This window comes from Trematomus bernacchii, unplaced genomic scaffold (assembly GCF_902827165.1).
Source record: "Trematomus bernacchii unplaced genomic scaffold, fTreBer1.1, whole genome shotgun sequence".
Taxonomy (NCBI): Eukaryota; Metazoa; Chordata; class Actinopteri; order Perciformes; family Nototheniidae; genus Trematomus; species Trematomus bernacchii.
The window spans coordinates 1,046,212-1,063,857 of record NW_022987778.1 but is presented as its reverse complement, the minus strand read 5'-3'; the positions used below and the strand labels follow the sequence as shown (position 1 = coordinate 1,063,857).

The 17,646-nt window shown below is 39.6% G+C and overlaps 1 protein-coding gene across 1 annotated transcript in view; it reads right to left on the bottom strand.

Moving 5' to 3' along the window:
• Nucleotides 1-17,646, bottom strand: part of mgat4c (mgat4 family member C) — a 114,341-nt gene that overhangs the window by 84,434 nt on the left and 12,261 nt on the right. The window contains exon 2 of the mRNA XM_034149093.1: nucleotides 9,693-9,780. The gene's annotated coding sequence lies outside the window, so the exon portion shown is untranslated. The remainder of the gene's footprint in view (nucleotides 1-9,692; nucleotides 9,781-17,646) is intronic.

Sequence of the window (17,646 nt, the reverse complement as noted above, 5' to 3'; positions counted from 1 at the left end):
CCCTCCCTAGGCCCAGAAACCAAGAGTGTAATACGAGACGTCATCAAAAGATATAGCCTACAGCTCTGAAATAGAATATACTTTGGAGACTCAGCATTTGTTTGAGCTTTGAACCCCAAATGAGGTTTATTTTTTCCACTTCTTTCTTTTGCAAAATACCGTGGGTGCTATCATAAGGCTATCAGAATGCAAGGAGCACAATGCAAGAGCAATGGCTCCCAGGCTGAGCATCAAATTGCACTTTGTTACCATAGAAAAACCATCTGACATGTGGCACATTGAACCGGGGTCAAATTGAAATAACCAGTGGCATTCTCAGTAATGCTGAAAACACTTTGTGAGTCACCTCTTGCCATTTTAGTTATTCAGAGTGATTGCCACATTCAGAGTCTCCCCTTTTTAAAATCGTTCTCATTCACGTTGGCGCTCTCTTTGATGCTGGCATGAATTTTTACATGAAACCATGCTGGCTAGGTCTTTTCAAAATAATTTCAACAATTCAATAGCAAATGGATTTGGTTTTAGCACTTAAACCGCTCTAACACCAACACATTTTCTGCACATTATGGACACACACATCTGTACACCGCCTATAATTTTCCCGTCCAATCTCCTGCCCTATTCATCTATGGCTGCTTGGCCCTGGTTACTGCGATCAGCTCTGGGCTAATCGTCCGCCCGCAGGCTCAGTAGGACTCCAGCAATCTGAGAGCAGCATATTACCCCAGACATACTTTAGTGTGGCACAGCAGCTGAATGCCATGTCCGCAGAGAAAGAGAGCGAACACCCACTGGCGTCCGGCCCATCATCTGCTCTCAGCAGGTTTTGGCTTTGTGAAATCATTTTGCACCACTAATGATGTCCTTTTGAAAGCAACAATCCATCCAAGATCTGGATATGTGGAGCCATAGGGAGCACGTATGCGTCGAGGTCATAATAACCTGGCTGCGAGAGAATCAGCCTATAATTTCCAGATGGAGCTGTGGTTAAGACTCGACCAGGAGACGTATAGGTAAAGCTTTCAATCCAGACATGACTTTGCACTAAAAACACAAACGTGCAGCAGCAGGACTGCATTAAAGTTTGATGAAGCAGTTAATGAAATATGGAAGCGCTGATAAAGTGGATGTTAATAGGTTGCCTATGGGTGGACCTAGCCTGTAAGTGAGGAGAACCTCTCCTGCTGAAATGACTTATTAAAGTGTGTGTGTATGTGTTGAAAATGCTTGAAACAAAACTGGATTTTTACTATTTGCATGGAAGGCAACAGATGGATTAGTAAAAACGGGTAGTCATTATCCACTTACCTATTAAAGAGATTTATATTCAATAAAGTGCTCCGAATTCACACCACACACATTACAGTAAACAAGGCCGCCAAAATCCCAGATGCAGAGATACACTTCTAATAGCATATTCATCACTTAAATGAAATCATTAATGATTACTAAAAGCTTACATTATGGGATTTTATGAGCTAGGTCCTATTTTAAACCAAATATAAAGTAGGGATGGTTCATATTAAATACAGGGGTTTACCTTCAAGTCACTCCGAAGCTTCCATTTATAATGAAGAATGTACTGATGAATAGTGTTTATCGTAGCTAGACCAAAATCATCTCTTTGAGGTAGATTGGTCGCCTCCCAATCAGAAGGTAGGTTGGTAGTTTGATTCCCAGCCCCTAAACATCTCAAAGTGTCCTTGGGCAATATGTTTAACCCCAGGTTGCAAAGTGTACATGTTAGTTTCCCTGAGCAGGTGGCACCTTGAATGGATGAGTTTTTGTGAATTAGGGATGCACCAATGTCAAATGTATTAGCCGCTGCCAATACCAATGTTGTGGTATTTATTTTTGTTTTTATGAACTCTCCTTTTTGCCACGGAAACGCATATCTCTTTTATTTAACTCTGAATGAGAACAAATTCCTACAGAAAGTCTCTTTTGTCTGCAATACTCAGAAGATTGGAAGTACTAAAAGTCAGTGTTTGCACATGATTCTCGTCCATCAGATCATTTTTGCTGAAAATAAAATGCATTTAATAACATTACATGTCCTTGCATTCAATGAAATAAAGATGAACAAAGACTGTGCGCTCACTTTTCATGTCAGCACACGGAGCAGATGAAGGATTACTTTTCTCTTTGCAGTGACAGCGGGGGACAATTAAACAACACATTCAGTGCGCCTTAACAGTCAAATGTGATCAATGTCATTTTACAAGGTTAGTTTGGGTTTTTTTTGGTCTGACGGCAGAAACCTTGACACTCCACTGCCAAACCGAGATTGAATACGCAGCGCTTCTTCAGACAAAGTTTAGAAGCTGTGAAACATTTCTCCCGGCGAACTGATCAGAAGTATAATCGCTGAGTGTTGGATGCATTTACTATTTACTAACATTTACTAACTATTGCACTTCTGTACTTTTTAGGGGCCCTATATCCCAGAAATGATGACATTGTCATAAAGAGTAAAGTGAACTGGATTACAATTTTTACTAATTATATTTTTTGAACCTATCAATCAATGTTTCCATCCATTTTCACTGGTTCTCACTCGTTCAATACACGATCCTAGCATGCACTGATGCATCTCACATATCTCTCAATCAAGTAACGCTGCCAGACAACCTATTCTTACTCATTTAGTGTCCAATTCTGCACCCTGGGGAAATGTATATGGAGAGGAGGTGATCATGCAAACTCAACAAAAAAAGAACCCAGCAAGAAAAGCTTAAGGAGCTTTAACATTTAGCTACTGAGCCAGTGTGCTCACAATATTTATTTATTTTTTAGGGGGAAATGGAGTAATCTTAATCCTGTTAGGAGCATATGTTCCCATTATTTAAAGAAATCGATTCTGCCATTTCAGCACAGCATCTTTCACAACACTTAAACTGATTCAATCAATACTCTTACGGGTTCTACTAAAAATCTAATAAGCATTGGAATCGGTCTGACTTCAAGATAGAGGCATCGTTCGGTGTAACACGGCAACCCACTTTGAGTGCGGAGATTGTGCGAGATGAATAACATGTTTGTGTTGCTCTTTTGACAGTGACAAGAGAAAGGCGGAACTTGAAAAGAGGCTGGGAGTGCTAATGAGCCTTATTTTAAGAACACAACGCAGTCATGAATATTTAACAGCTTGTCTCCTTGATGAAGCACCAACATAAAAAGTCTGATGAATTCACAAGAAAATTGTCTGTGTGAAGCTGCTGCTGCTGCAAAGATGCTTCTGTGCCATATTACTGTACAATTGTTAGGCTTCATATACTAACTAAACCTTTACATTTTCGTAATATTGTAAGAGTGATCATGAATGTATTCTATTATGACTACAACCAAAGCAACGTGCAAATATAAATACACACATCATTGACATCCTAATCACCACAGTAACTCATACATTGGTAAAACAGTCCTCATTGTGACGGTGTCATTTAAAACACACTGGGTGGCAGTGGCTCATTGGACGGTGTCATTTAAAACACACTGGGGGGCAGTGGCTCACTAGGGTCGTCGGTTCAAGTCCCCGAACAGATCGAAGTAGGGAGTGTAGACTGGTTCTTGGAGAGGTTCCAGTTCACCTCCTGGGTGTTGGGGAAATATTTTCCTTGGCCCACACCTTTGACCCAGTTTATCAGTGTGTACTGCCCTCACTGAGCACAGTCCTGCAACCTTGGCTGCCGTGCTGTCAGTGTTTTGTTTCCCTGTTCCTGCCTGTTGGCGTCAGCTGATAGAGGTGTTATTATAGTGCTTTATCTTGTTATGCACAATGTTGATTATTCTCTCAGAACCAGCTAAATACATGGGTCTGGGGTAGAGATCTTCTGAACATGTCTTGTGAATTCTCCGGCCGAAGCTCCAAATAAACCATCAGTGTTTGCCATCAAAGTTCCTACTCTCCTCGTATCTCTCTGAGTCTCATCTCCATTGCTTCAGAAGTTTCCATCACGCTGGTTGAGGCACCAGACAAAAGCTGCCCACCCATCCTAGTGCTAATGCAGAGGTCACATTTCACAGTGTGCCACAACGGTCTACTGCCACAAGGAGACTGCCACAAGGAGACTGCCACAAGGAGACTGAATGAGCATCGCTGCTATAGACACAGATAAAAGGCAAAGTGATCAGGGGGTGAAAACACTCTCTGAATGTTGGACTGCATTTCTGAAAACACTCACTACACAGGTTGGGATAATGCTACCTCTTCCTGAGTAACTGTAGTTTAGGGCTGTATATCTCAGAAATGTTGTATGTACTTTTTTTCACAAGATGTAAAGAGAACTGGATTAGCCCTAAATGTAAATGACATTCATCAGTGTTTCTATCCATTTTCTACATGTCTTATCGTGTGCCAATCCTTGCATGCAGTAACGCAGAAATACCTAGTACAAGGATGGGTTAAATGCACAGGTCACATTTCTTTCTTCTGTCTACATGTACATAAGTGTGACAAATAAAGAGGGTTTCCTTCGAATCCTCCATTTGTAATTCTAAAACTAAAAAAACTCTCTTCATTATTGCAAACTGCACTTAAAATGTCCTGAACAATATGCAAAGAAATGTGTTTCCACACGCCAAAAGAGGACACGTTTTAAGGTGTAGGGGGAAGGGGAAAAGATCCTGGAAGGTGCTAAGTCCCAAGGACTCACTTTGTTGCTAGGTAACAGCAAGGGCACTGGTCCTATTTCAGGAAAACAGGTTCACTGTCCAAAATAAATAAAGATGGAAGGAACACACAATGAACCTCTTGAGCGGGGTTAAGTCACTGAGAATAGCACTCGGCAAACACCAAGCAGTGTGGCTGTAAAGGCCAGAGAGTTGTTTATGTTTGGTAATTAGACCCTCTCAGTGCTCGTATATACAATATATATATGATTTTCAAACGGTTTACTGAGGGGAAATGGGCTATATATAGGAGGCGTGTGGCGCAGTGGGTTGTGCGTAGGTGTTCGGATCAGGTGAGCACATGTTCAAACCCCACTGCAGTCAGCATGTCTTTGTGTCCCTGAGACACTTCACCCCAAATTGCTCCTGTGGTGATTGTCCACAGTATTGAGTATGTAAGTCGCTTTGTATATAAGCATCTAACAAGTAACATGTAATATTCTCAACCTTGACGATAGCTGCTAAAGATAACACTTTTAATTTGCTAATTCAATTCTGTATTGTTTGAGGATAAATATGAATTTCTGTTGTTCTAAAGGAATAATAGGTCATCTTTGAAGCCTCTGTGAAAACTCAAAAGATAGGTAATGTATGTAAATGTTGTATGCGGCTTTGTCCTTCATTTTCATAAATAAAATGTAAGCAAACACCCTCGTAACTAGGACTCCTTATCAAAGCAGGCTGGTTTTATCTCATTAAAGCAGGCGAGAAAGGGGGAGGAAAAAAAGAAAATCTAGTTCCAAAGGGAAATGAAACAGTTTTGCCCGTATTTGCTTTGTTATTTAGCTAGAACAGCTCAAATTAATTACTCTCATCTTCCTCAACTCTATTCATTATTCTAGCTGTAAACACATTAGTCAAATGAAATGCCTCTGAGCACACCTGGCTTCCTTATCTTCCGTGCACTAGACGACAGGGTGGTTTTTTTTGCTTTCCAACGTGCTGCAGGCAGAGTATTAAAGAAACCCAGTGCCATTTGTGGGATATGGTACCTGCCGCCTCGTCTACCGATAGCTGCCTCCCAGGAAGCCTTAATGTATGAGATTTGTCAGTGTCAATTTCCCAGCTAATCTCTCTGGTCCACCTCGCTGCTGTCTCTGCCGCCCATTCATTCTGCACCTCTGTCTCTACCTGCTCACACTATTCCACGTTGGGTTTAAAGGCAAACGGGAAGCCGGCGGATAGTAAATATGCATCAGTGGAAGCTGATCTGCAGCGTGACCCTGCATGTGCATCCAGCAGAGTTGATGAACATCCAAGGAAAACTGAGCTGGCTTTTATGTAAACTTATTCCTGCCACTTGTCAACAATGGCCCAATGAATACATTTTCACTCATTATAACCCTTTTGACAAGTCATACCAGAACAATTGGGTTAAAATTGACTATCCACCAGTAATACTTCCAAAACACTATGATTGAACAAACTGAATATTGTGTTGACTGAACAACAAAGCCTTCTGCTTATTTACTTTTGGCAGAAATAGTGTTAAGCTTGGAGGGAAAGGAACTGCAATCGTTTTCTTTAACATTTTTAAGATGAAAAGTATTTTTACTTGGACATTTTCATTTTCAAATCATTGTTTGCCAACTTGACCAACCGGGAAGTGTGTTGAGCTGGTTGAGGGGAAGGTTAATAGGAGAGAGTATGTATTGGGTGATTGGTTTGGATCCCAAAACGGGTCCCTCAACAAAAAGCAATGAGATTTCCCATTGGATTTCTGTATATTGCAGAAAATAATCATCCTGACCAACACAGGTCTTTGATACTTAACACGCTTTGATCAGATTTTTGAAGGATAAATGCAATTAACTGAAATAAAAAGCTGAAATAACGCTATAAACAAACTACATCACAGTCTCATGGCTGCACATCAACACCACTAATCTAATGTCAGCCTGATGACGTTTAGTCGTTTATTTAGTCACTTGTTAGCAACCGCCATTTTTATGACACATAGAAGCCGCGGACATTAACGTTGTTGCTGTCGTATTTTATGTCTTAGAACAAAATGTGAACATATCGTAAGCTTGCGTTAACCACAGACGGTAATTCAGTCTTCTGCACAAACACTTAAAAAATACCATTGACTTCAGGACGAGGGAACTTGAAGTGCTAAAATGCGAAAAAACATATTTTTTCTGGGTTTTAGGACTCATTACTGCATCACTCTATAGAAACATTTCCCAGTGTGGCCAAGAGGTAGGGTGGGTAGACCTGGCAGATCCTTGGGGTGCTCGACCCTGGCCCTTGAAAAGCCATCCACTTGTAAAACTGGAGCGGAGAAAAGTGTGATGAGGTTTGCATTGATTTTGACATCTCCAACGATTACAAAATGACTTTGTAGGCTGTGCTAAAGAATAAGGGAGAGGAGTGGTACTGCTGTATTGTTCCGAAAAACTTGTGGTAATGATGAGACATCATAAGGTGAGGAATAATGAATGCATACAACAAGCTGTAAGTGCTTTTTCCACCCTGAGAGCTGAGAATAAGCTCTGAGCCGTTAACCAGGTTCAGCCACACTGACATCAACGCTCTGGGACTCAAACACAAAGGAGGGATAAACTGCTAATCAATACAGAAAGAAAAGTGTTTTGTGCTTAATTTATTGCTCTGGCTTCTGTATAGTCAACGTATTATTTTAACAGTGTCAAAAAGCAACATTACTCATTAAAAAAGGGGAAGTATTTATTTCAGCAGCAGAGTAGGATTTGGCAGGCGCAGAGGTGTAATTTGCCTTAAGTTCTGCAGTGAGCAAAATGCAAATTTAGGCAACATTAAGAAAGCCCATGTTCTCTGCTCATTACTGTTGGACGCTGGCACACTGCAAAGCCTCCTGGCCAACAACATTACAGCATCACTTAATTGAAATAATTCTGCAGAAAAAAACTAAAAGAAGACCTTGACTTACATTAGCTTCACACTTCAGAGGATGACATTCAAACTTTACCAATGAGAGATTAGGAGCTGGAGCATCCTCAGAGCTGCAGGTGCTGGAGCAGTTATTTTCAGACTAGAATTAATTTAATTAGATTTCTTCCGCATTTCTAATGATTATCACATACTCTCTTGTTTGGGATGTTTCCTGCTGTGTTCTGCCCTACCAGCGGAGGACTGATTTTGCTGCTTAAGTTTGAGAAAGTATGTGTTACACTTTTGAGAAACTTCCATATTTTAACATATCAAAACAGATGAGTTCTTCAGTGGATTTCAAATTGGTTGACACATTTCTACCAAATAGGCTCCCCCTTTATTAGCATGTTTATGACACTTTATTTTTCTGTGAATATGCAGAATAGGTAGGCTAGATGATATAACTGGCAATATATGCAGTTTACAGTCACTGGTTTAAGTAAATATTATATAGATACTACAATTTGTGTGTGGCTATTAATGTGTTGAAAGAAAATGTAATGCCTCATGGTAGGGCTGTCCCGAATACCATTTTTCGGGTTCTGGATATTCGGTAGTACTCAGCAGCGAATATTCGAATATTCGGCCCGCGCGGGGGGGAGGGGTGCGTAGTAATCAGCAGCGAACCGCTTCAACACGTGTATTTCGGTTTATTCACAGCATTAATTTTGTTATTCTACAGTATTGTTGTTTTATAGTTATTTGTTAATGTATATAACCCAATTTGTGTTATTTGAAATTGAAAAGGATATTGCATTGTGTTTGTTACTTTCGTTGCAGTTGTATATGTCTTAAGTGTAATTTGGCTTGGCCTCCTATTTTGTATGGTCATGCTTTTATTTTGAAGGAGAGTTAGCGCTGTTGACAGGAAGTTGTTGTTGCTATGGAAACAACGTGCCGGAGATTAACGGAGAAAAAGTAATAGGCCTATCTACATTATAAAGACGGAGAAAGTGAACGATAACATTTATGGTTAAGTGTTAGCACCCCCCGAAGAGGCACAAGCTCTTACGTTGATATTGGAGTTTTCAATAAATTCAATTTAAAAAACGAAAAAAAAAAAAAACGAATATCCGAATAACGAAATTGAAACCCGAATAGTACTCCAACGAACGAATATTTGGATATTCGGATATTCGGGTCCGGCCCTACCTCATGGTTTGCTTTGTCTTTGTAAACTAAAAAGAACCACTTAAAATATCAATAATAATCCTTTCCCCAGTATTTCTATGAGGCCAAGAAATGGAAAAAATGGTTAGATATAGTATTTTGACCAATGATGCTGGTAAATACCTCGTAATGCCAGATATTAGCGATAAACAATATGTGTTCAGGAGTGTTTTGGGAATTCTTGGTCCTAGTGTAAGCTGATGAATTACATCTCTAAACCGTTACAAAAGATAGTAAACCTTCGAGATCTCGGGTAATGGGCAAAACATTTGCTTTCTTGTTGAGTATGATGAGAACATTGATACTTAGGTCAAATAATATGAAGCAACAGTCATCAGTCCGTTAGCTTAGCTCAGCAAAAACTCTCGGAGCAGGGGGAAACATCTGGCCTGCCTCTGTCTTGTTGTCACAGTGAGGTTGCCAACTAGTAGAGAATCCAGGAAATGACTCAACCCAATAAACAAATGGTGTACAACATGTTAATTAGTGAGGTTTACAGGTGGTGGAAGATGGATTATGTTAATTTACAACGGAGCTAGGCTAGCTATCACTTCCTGTTTCCAGTATTTACAGTAAGCTAAGCTTTGCTATAGGCTAAACTAACCCATGCTAAGCTAACAGATTTAGCGTTCGGACATGAGAGGTATAAATCTTGTCATCTATCTCTCGGCATGACAGCTAAAATGTGTTTGTCACAATTCCTTTAACATTAAGGTTTGTGATGCCATTAAACAAAGTGTCTCCAGTTCGGCTGCCAACAACAAAAAGATGCATTTGTGCTGGAACAGTGACAAGACACTGCTGAGAAAGAGATGAAGTGTGTGTGTGTGTGTGTGTGTGTGTGTGTGTGTGTGTGTGTGTGTGTGTGTGTGTGTGTGTGTGTGTGTGTGTGTGTGTGTGTGTGTGTGTGTGTGTGTGTGTGTGTGTGTGTGTCTCACCTTGACATTAATAATGTATCCGGCTGCATTCCATTAAGATCTGCAGGAACTTGGGCTTCATATGTCCAGACTCACAGCAGTGTGTCAGCTACAAAACACAGAGGACACCAACATGAGAAAAGGCTCTGAGATATGCGATCTGACATTTTCTTTACAGTAGGAATGACTTCAGTAAATTGAAATATCCTAATGCGTTTTGGGATTATTTGATCAGAAAACAGGGTGATATAGAAAACATCTGTGGGGGTCCAGACTCAAGGCAAAAATTATGGAAACAAGCTTTGATGAAATTATAATAATTTATTTTTTTTTATTCCAGGCAAATTGGTAATATAATTAGACAAAATTACCTCTTATGACAAATACTTACGTAAATATCATTAGAGTGTTTGAATAACACGTGAAATTGAATGAAAGCCATAATGCACACACAAGAGGTTAATATTCTCAGCATCTTAAAGATTAAATACTGTGAAATAAATGCTTATTATTCTCCGTTCTTTCTTTACTCTTTATGTTTGAATGTCAGAGGTCACGCTTTACAATAAAATCCGGCACCATCTTGATCGTTGAACGTTGTGCAGAAATGATTCTTTGATGGTCATTTCTCTTATCTTCCTTTTTCTTTATGGGTTATTAAAGCCCGAGGTATTCATTATATCTGACCTGCCAATCTAATTCATTCAACTGAGGACAAATTGTGATTAAAGCAACCTCAATTCATCAGCCATTCATCAAGATTGTACAGTGCGTAATGTCCCTTTTCATAAACGCATGGCTGTAATGTGCCGGAAAACGCCTAAGATCCGTTATGAAAAGCGCAGATGTGTTTTATCCTATCATTTACATCTTACTCTGTATGCTACATTGATTTATTCACCACTAAGCATAAGGCCATCAATTCGCAGCATATGACATTACGGCTCGTTCAAAGCTGTCTGGGGAGAAATTATCATTCTTCGATGATGTCGATGAGTTAAGCCCATAGAACAGATGCACGCCTGATGTTGAATTCAAAGCACAATGAAATATTTCACATCAAAGTGCAGCGGGCTCTCCGGAGACAAACTGCTGAAGGTACAGAGCAGTGTTCTGCCGATTCTGGAAATCTTGTATATAATACAGACAGAGGATTCAATTAAACAGGGATTTTAATTACACATTGTCCAAGCTGTGTTTCTAATCATCGTCTGAAAATCCTGCCACATTCAGAAGAATAAAACTATTATGTTTGAGTTGTAGTGTGGAAACTCCAGTAAAATGTCATATTAAATCACTCTATTTCCAGTGTATCTTGTAAAAATGCAATATAGGCTTTATATGCCTACACAAATATACTATGACCTACTATTTTTTGGTATTCCTCCTCAACATGATGGGAGACAGGAGCTCTCACACCTATAAGGCAATTATAACTTATTAATACATGGCTTAGTTGAATACTCTATTCTGATTGGTCAATTTGGACATGATTTCATTCATTAACAGACCGCTGCTAAGGAGAACAGACCGTTGCTAAGGAGAACAGACTGTTGCTAAGGAGGATCAAGGGACTAATTGCAGTCATCAATCCACAGAAAGAAGTCCGGTAAACTTAACTCGCTAACTGTGGATAACAAACACTAGTTTTCTCCATCAGAAAACATAGTGGAATACTTTTTGATTATTTTATTTTTTATATATTTTGTGGAGAGCACGCAACTTTGGATTCATGTTGGTTGAAAAAAGGACTTTATTTTATGTATGACTTTTAGAAAAAACTCCAGCCTTAATTTTAATTATAACCTCACAAATGGCCTGCATTGCTCCAGGGAAGTTTATTTAATTTTTGAAAGTTTTCACACAACAAAATTATTTTAAACACTTTTTTCTCCCATCCACAACCAAAATTAAAATCTAAAAGTGTCAGGCTAGAACATAATGCGCTAATGAATGCATATTAAAAATGATATATTTCCAATTGCGTATGCTGCAACGTTATTTTCCCTCCATTGTTGAGATGGTCATAAAAACATTGCAGCTTTGTGGTGTACATTATCATATAATAATGCCACTAAACTGCAGTGGGAATCATTTTAATGAGCAAAACAACAGCTTTCCAGTAAAGTCCTGAGCCACGTCCAAACTAATGTAACAATAAGACTGGACTGCAGTAATAAACCAAACGCAGGCCCTAATGGCCGACCCTGGAGACTTGATTATGCAGTTTGTGTAACCCATTATAGCAGCGCTGACAGTAAAAGCCATCATAGCCACAAAAACCTCAGCATAATGACTCAGTGACTGTGAAACAACATGTAAACTGAATGTGTGAGACGCACACAAAAACATTTCAGTTCCAATCCATTTTCACGCACGGTGGATAAATTAACATTCAGCTCGGAAAAGGTCACTTTATACCTTTTCAAGCTGAGCTGTTTTTCACTTTCTGTCATATAAAAGCAAATATCTGTGAAGGTGTATTTGATCAAAAGTCTCGCCATGTATTTCTTGCGGGTGTTTATCTCCTGACCACACGTATATGACAATTCCATACATAGCTAACACACTGTAAACCTGCCAGCGATTAGCATAATAAAGGCAGAAACATTAACGCAGCATGCTTCCGCCTCGTGCTTAATTCCCGCTCACTCAAAAATAGGAGAAAATATGATCAGTGTTGTCGTAAACACAAGTACAAATCCCCGCTGTTATGGCAGCCATACTGAGAGACTTCTGATGTTTCCATTCCACAGATGCAATTTGCATTTGTTTGATTTCCAGCTGCAGTGTGCAATGCCTGTTTGTGCAACAATACAGACACAAATGAATTAAGATCCATCCTTCCTGGCTGAGATTATTTATCCCACTACTCAAGCTGTCTGAACTTGGGAAACACAGCTCCAAGTTATTCATTGCTATTCCCATATCCGTCGCCCACTACCTCCACAGTGTCTTCTGTAAGCCTGTGCGTGTTTTAGTGAAATATCAGTCTTATACAACAGCTAATAAATAACGTGTTTAGCCTACTTTGGTGTACAGATGCGGAGTGAATCACTGTAATGCATGCCTATAGCTGTAACCCCACTGCTAATCCTTCTGCAGAAAATCAATTTCTCACATCGGCTTCAGCTGCCCTCAGGAAGACAAATCACAAAACTAGTCAAACCAGCGATCAGAATCAAGAAGACTGGAATCAGACGGAGGAGAGTGTAACACAATCACTAACAAGTCGCTGCCAAAATGAGAGCATGCCATTTTTACTCTCATCAGGCTTTTTAAAAAGGCAAATATTACATAATTAGGATGATTAAGATGAACGGGGACTAAAGGCCAATGGAGTTAACATAGCTGGAGATAATGAAAGGATTAGGGGTGATTCACTTGCTGAAGGTAATGGCATTTTGAAATAAAAAATAGGAATTCATTCGGGAATATGATTGACAGCTGAATATCCTGGAGTTAAACAGCACAGACAAGACTCTGCTTGTGATGAATAAACTCATTTGAACAACTGGTACAGAATATATTTATGAAAAATATTAAATTTGAAATAAAATAGTGATCCTGACAGTGCTTTTAGACATATCAAACAAACAATACAGTAAACACAAATAACAAAATATGAAACTCAAAAAAAATATATATAAAAAAATACATATTAAAAAAAGGAAATAAACTTATATTGATGGATGAATTAATTTTAACATTACATGTCACTTGTTAGACGCTTTTATCCAAAGCGACTTACATACTCAATACTGTGGACAATCCCCACAGGAGCAATTTGGGGTGAAGTGTCTCAGGGACACAACGACATGCTGATTGCGGTGGGGTTTGAACCTGTGCTCCCCTGATCCGAACACCAACGCACTAGTCCACTGCGCCACATGCCTCCAACAGATATAGGCAAGGCAAGGCAAGGCAGGGCAAGTTTATTTATATAGCACCTTTCAACACAAGGCAATTCAAAGTGCTTTACAAAAATGGAAGACATTAAGAAAATGGCATTTAAAATCAGTCATAGAACAGATTTCAGAGTAGAAAATGTATTTAGTTAATTAGAAATAATATAGCAATCCTGACAGTGCTTTGAAACTTACCAAACAATAAATAAAAAACAGTAAATACAAATAAGAACATATAAAAAGCAAAGAAGATAGTGAGATAAAAATGTAATATAAAAGTGTGATCGATACAGCTATAGAACAGAACTTAGAATAACAATTTTTTTTGTATTAGTTTGAATCAAAATAGCAATCTGACAGTGCTTTCAAACCAAATAACAAAATATCAAAAAGGAGAAAAGATAGTGAGATAAAAACTCAAACTGAAAAATAACAAAAAAGTTACTTAAAGTGTCAAACATCCAGGTGTGAAAAAGTAGAAAAAGAGCGAAGCAGATCTGCAGCGAGCAGATGAGCACTGACCCAATCTGACCCACTTCTCCCTGATTTATGGTTTATGGTCCCTCAGCAGACACAGCTTTGTTCTGGGGGGTCATAAATCTCCTGCACCTCAGAGCCCATCAGCTGACCCGCCCGTCTCCCTCCCTCCCTTCCCTCCCGTCCGCACAGCTCTCAACACAAAGCAGAAATCACCGAGCCACAAGCAGGGCAGTTAATCACCGCCTGCAGACAATAGTATGAAATAGAGCCAAAGCGATGCCCGGCAGGAGATTCACGCAATTCACTCAAACGGGACAGCCGGGGGTTTACCTGTTTGGTAACCTCTAGTCTCAGCAGAGGCGGAGAGTTTCTTAATTCCTGAAAAGTGAAATGAAGTTCTCACAGCTTGGAATAAGCTATAGTGGGAGTGCAGGTAAGGATTCGTCATGATGTGAGGACGCCACAAAGTGAGCACAATTTATGCATCAAGCCATGTGATAATAATTTAATCTGAGGGGTTGTTATGAGACGCATAAATACGTGGAAGTTGGAGAGGTAAACATTGCACTCTGCAGGGGAATGTCTGCAAGCCTGAATATGTTATTTATTGTCTCGATAAGATGTCATGACATGTCTCAATGACAGTGTCAACAATGAGGAAGGAAAGACGGAAGAACAGAAGAAAAACACGGCTTGCAAAGCGAACAAGAGGGGATTTTAATTTGATGAGGATGAGAGAAGCGTGAGAGATGGAGGGAGCCCGGAGAGAGATTCCTCAGCTTGGAGATAAATGCTGCGCAGCATCCTGAGAGGAAAGCTTTCGAAGATGAAGCACCGTCATGAGAAAAAACAGCACTCACCTCCTGTCTAAAGCATGTGAACGCATCTCTGCGCTCGGTCCTTTTCACTGTGAGAGGGAGCTCTGCTGGTGCTCTGCGCTCGCCACCGGTCTAAATGATCTCCATGATTTATGCGGGAGCAGATCATTGGCTGTCAGAAAAGTGGGATAAACACTCATTGTAAAGGCAGTGAGTAGCCAGGCGATTTTTTTTGTGTCTTCCCACTGCGCATGGATGTTCTTTCCCTCTCTCTTCACTCTCCTATTCGACTCTCTCAAGAGACTCTCCCCCCCCCCCCTCCACTCCTCGCAATCCCACAAAACCTCCCCCCTTTTCCCCCCAAAGCACAACTCTCCTCGCCAAGGTGCCACTAACAGTTTCTGCAAACCCTGCCTTCTCATGGGTTCTTTCCACCCTGCGCTCTTCCACTTTCTCCAGTTTTTTTTTCAGTCTTAAAGGAACAATGTATTCGCCTCCCTAGACCCCCACATCCTGCAGCTCATGATGAGGAGTCTTGGGCAAAACTAATTACAGGTTAGCGTCGGAGCAGCGGGACAGACTTCAATAATTCATGAGCTCAATTTAAGGGGTGACGGCAGAAGTGTACCTGAAGAAAACCGAGCCGAATTAGATTTGTGTCTATCTAGGAATAAAGGTGGCAGAAATATAACAGGATATTAAGTAATGCCAGATGTTTATCGATGCTTCTCAGCGGCCGAGGACATGTGACAGCATCAACAGGTCTCAAGGTGCCTGGCCTGTTACTGCAAAACAGGGAAGTCATATGTTTACAGAAGAGAAGAGTAAGCTAGTTAAATAGAGCAGACATCTGGCCAAAGGCTCTTGCTTAAAAGCAATATAACCCTATGAAATCCTTTAATAAAGGTAATGGTTGTGTTTTGGCTTGAGAATGAGTACACAAGGCTCAACAAATCTGAGTTGATTCAATCTTGAAAATGGCAATCCAACCTTTTAGATATAGAATGTTCTTTTTATGCAATGAGGACGTATTTCATGTACAGTATCTCGCAAGGGGGAATTTGGTTTCTTTTCCCGATCTTACTACAGATCTTATTGGCCCTTCTATAGTGTTTTATTTGTCTGATAGTTTCTAGATTTGTTTATCTTCACAGTCAACTTGTTTTTGAGATGTTTACATTTTAGAATTGTTTTAACATTTCCCAAATTGGGATCAATAATGTACCTCTAATCTAATATGATCTTATCTGCTGAAAGCTAGCCAGCTAACCTAGTCATTTCAAATATAGTGACGACACAGACAATTGGCCAACTTTATTTTACGCGAATATCCAAAAGCGGTATGGAAAGTTTCAACAATCCGTACAATTACTTCCTACAGAATTCCACATGGTTTGTTTTCAAGAATCTGTGAGAATTTAGAGCCAATTTGTAAATGGAAAATAAGTAATCGTAGATGTCAGAGTCCAGTTGTTGGTGAACAGACAGCAGTGAGTTTTCTCAAAGGCTTGTCACTGCAGGTTGCATAACTCGTGGCGTATCGTGTCATTTACTCCGCGTCAAACCTGCTGTCGAACACGCAGAGCATGGAGTGAGCCTTTTCAGGGCAATAAGCACTATTTATAATGAATGAGACAAAACAAAGGACTTATAACTTATTCAAAAAGCTGTGACTTTGACATCTTCTCACAAAGCACGATCTATGACGTCCATATGAAGATATGCAAGTATTTTCATGTGATTTATAGGAACATTTACAAACATTTTGCAGCTTGCATTATGATTTTATTAACGGTTTGATTAAAGAAGATTACATTGCCTATGATTTATAATGCATGCTAAACAGGAATGGTGAATCCAAGCTACTTTTGAATGAAAAATAAATAATTTTCTCTCATCTAAAGGAGAGGTTGAATTTATAAATACTAAAGTGCACTCATCCTCGAGGTTATACTGATCTTTATTCAAGTATTAAACCATTTTATTTTAACCAATGTTATGTGAAAACATTACAACAGCAATGTCCCTTATGGGTATTATGATGTTAATTTTGACGTTTTAAAATTCATATTTAAATATGTTTTTATGGGTTATCTTTTTTCAAGTGTCACTGTCATGCATTTACAGTAGGCAAACTTCTGAAAAAAGTTCCCAACTATTTTCAGATGTTTTCTGTGACTGAGCTCCAGTAAATCCGCCCCTCAGCAGTAATCTGAACACCTGTGTTGCCTGAAGTTCCCGTGATAAATTAGTGACGACAATGAAAACCTTCAGTCGCAGGTGCATTATCTGTGCTATTTGAATTTCCTTCCCGAGGCTCTTCGTGCAAATGCTGACTTTTAGAGTTTGCAGTCTTTGTCAATCTGAGTTTTCGGTGAGCACGATTTAAGTGCACTGAGAGAGCTGTAAACGGAGGGACTGTGGAGGAGTAAATATCAGCGCAGATAGCCTCATATTCAGATGTTTATTGCTAATCCTGCGGCCTGCATCAGTTGGAAGCAATTATTCATGAAGGTTTCATTGTTTACTGGAGTCTGTAAGAGTTTGATGTACTGCTTTGTTCTGCGCTCTGCTGTTCTACATTTACCACCTGCTCACACTGCTGCAATTTGTATACAAATCATATGATCTGATGAATAAAAGAATGAGACAACTTTTCTCTAAAATTACAACTATTAATTCTGCTTTTTGGGGTTTTACCCTTCCTGTAGTGTGTTCTAAAGGTTTTGATGCATGTAAATGGTCTGCAAAGGCTAAAATCCCTGTGTT